This window comes from Trachymyrmex septentrionalis, unplaced genomic scaffold, assembly GCF_001594115.1.
Source record: "Trachymyrmex septentrionalis isolate Tsep2-gDNA-1 unplaced genomic scaffold, Tsep1.0 scaffold32, whole genome shotgun sequence".
In the NCBI taxonomy this organism is placed as follows: Eukaryota; Metazoa; Arthropoda; class Insecta; order Hymenoptera; family Formicidae; genus Trachymyrmex; species Trachymyrmex septentrionalis.
The window spans coordinates 4,002,879-4,006,035 of NW_017305485.1; positions in this window are offsets into that span (position 1 = coordinate 4,002,879).

Below are 3,157 nucleotides of genomic sequence, written 5' to 3' on the forward strand. Positions count from 1 at the left end.
TATATATATATATTCAGGAATTGTATGTTATATTATTTAAATACGAAAATTGCAATTATTGCATTATTCCTGCGATGATATGACCGTGTGACTAATATATCTGTACTTATATTTAGTATATTTGACGCATGAAATTGTCACGTGGCGAGCGTACCGCGATCGCGCGATTCATAGAGTATTCATTGTACTCGTTATGGTCGTTCCATAAATCTTTGCACTTTTGGCATGCCACTGCTTAATGGGGAAACACACAAAGCTTGTGAAACTAACGTATTCCATTATATCTCTAGATTGCATAACATTATGGCATTATACACCTCGCGTTTTCCGCAAAGATAATTATTTTATCCTTTTTGGTGGACATTACTCCGCTTCTCGATCCGTCTCGAGAGTTAAAACTAGTCGCGCTGTAATAGTAACTAAATTACAATAGTTCGCGCGAACATCGAAGATCTATTTTTAGAAATCGAGTTCATTCCGATATCATTTATTTTTACGTTGGTGTAACTGCGTAAATATAAATTGAGAAAAAAAAAACAAATCGAGTATCTTAAAGACTTGGAGAATTAAATTTAAATTAAAAAAAACGACATAAGTAGGGCAATGGACCAAGCACAATACTATATTACATTTAATGTATTGACAAAATTAAGTATACAAAATCAAATTCATCTGAACAGTTTAAAAGCACGCATCACAGTTCAATAGTCACAAATTACCAATTCAAGTAAGAAATTACTAGTCTGGACAGAGACGTATCTTATGAAGCCAACTGCCAAACTGTTGGGATTAATAGTTCTCCATAGACTATGTCAGGCGCTATCACACATCCAATACTCGCTAGGATAGAGAAGGTCCGGCGATGATGAGGTCTGCCGATGTCAGGGGATTGAGCTCTCGAACTGCCGAGCTGTCGGAGAAGATGGAGGGTGAAAGGAGACAGAGCGAGCGAGCGCGAGAGAGAGAGAGAGAGAGAGAGAGAGAGAGAGAGAGAAAGCTTCTCATGACTTTTTCTTTATCGCGGCAGCGCCGCTCGTCGCTCGAGGTTTACGAGGTAGGGCGGCTCTCTCGCTCGTGGGTATCGCCGCCGGGTTTCGGGGGCAGGGGACTAGTGCGGGCGGCGGTTATTAATAACGCCGCGATAAACCCGGGGTTAAGCCCCGCGGGGATGACGGCCTTTGGCAAAAAGCGGAGAGAGAGCTCGTCGCCCCCGTACCTTTATCCTTCCGCCTCTTTCCTCCGCTACCCCTTTCGTTCCTCTCTCTCTCTCTCTCTCTCTCTCTCTCTCTCTCTCTCTCTCTCTCCATCTCTCCATCTATCTCTATCTATCTTTCTCTTTCGATGAGAGAACGCGAGGGCTTTGAGCCGAGGGTGCAGTTGAGAAAGGAAGACGAAGGGGTAGAGGATGAAGAGGGTGGATGGAGTGGAGGAGTCTCGTCCGGACGTTTATCGAGGAGCGTATATCTCGGGAAAGGAAGCGAGGAAGCGGAGATCCTCTCTCTCTTTCTATTTCTAACCATTTTTTCCAGCCGTCACCGCCCTGTGATCTTCTTCCATCTTCTCTTATCCATCCCCGCTCTTATCCTTGCGTGAAGCAATGCTCAGATATGACTTGTTCAGACGTGAGGACTCGCGGATTCTCGCGGAAAGAAGAATTATCAGAATATCGAGGATAATTATTGACTTATATAACCGTTTAATCCGCGAGTAGTTGAGCAGCGTCTCCCGCGAAGTATTTTGGTATCTGGTAAAAATATATACTTATTCCTTTACATTTACCTCGATCTTTATTTTTTAATCGATATATCTGAGATACTGTTTACATTTTCCTTTTAATGAGCGATATTCTTAGGAATAAAGTACTGAATTGGAAGCTTCTCTTTTCTTATTTTTCACGAAGAGACATATCTTTTTTTTTTTTTCGTTTATCTCATTTTAATCTTTATATTCAATGTTTATATTTATCGTGTTACACTGTATTATTATTTATGTTTATCTATTTTAAGGATATCAATATATAACATTTCTAAAAAGTATCTATATTCGATAATATTTGAATTCACACAATGAATTAAAGAAATAACGAAGATTACTCAATTTCATTTTTTTGTCAAATTATATTTTATATAAGATACCTCGATTAACATTGTTTACATTCTAGGTAAATAGAATACTGAAAATAAACTCCTTTCCTAATCGCACGTCGCGAAACAAAAGAAACATTTAATGAGATCCATCAGAGATAGTTACAAACTTTTTAATTGCGATATGCTGCATATAAATTATTTTGCTTAGACGTTATCTTTACGTTATTTATTTCTTTTTTTTTGCAAAATCGAGCGGCGTAGACATAGATATCGATATTCACGTCAAACAGACATCGAATGGCTGATTGGTGGGGACGACTATAAATGAGATGCCGCGCTATACTATTCATCGGCATTATTCATAATACGACGCAGCTGCGTTTCCTTCGCGCGCTATCGGGTCGCGCGCATTATACCCCGTTAAGTTTCCTGAGGGTTGTGCGGAATAACGAAGAACTCCGCGCGCGCGCGCGCGCGCGCGTGTGGATGTCTCGAGAAGCGGAGATTACTCGAGGGAAAAGCAAACAGACGTGTCTTCCGCGTCCTTTCCGCCTCGAGTATAAAACAAAGACTCGCACCTCCCGTCCGAGTCTCGCGGACCTTAAACTTTGTTTAACTTTACCGGCGAATAAACATACCGCGTTGATTAATTGTTCCATGCGATCGCGAGTGTATCAAAAAGTGATTAGAGCGAACCTAGAAGGAACAAGCCGAGTCTATGACTCTTCGATAAGTTTTTTTTCTTTCCCTTTAATCAAGTTTTTTTGAAATGTGGAGTTAAAGAATGCATCTCTGAAACTATACAGGATTGCCACGAAGCTGAAAATCAGAGAAAAGTTTAAGAGAATCAGGGAATTTTGGATTGAGAAATTTTTTGACAACCAACCCAGCCATCGGACAACAATGTTTATCTTCCGCGAGAAATCTATTGTTGTTGAAAAAAAAAAAAATCATGCGACTCCAAATAAAATAGACGAACGAGTTGATAATCGACGTGGATTTAAGGAAGACGAATAAGTTTGTGCAGTTGCGAAAACCGCAATTACGTTAGGCGAGATGAAACGTGTCGC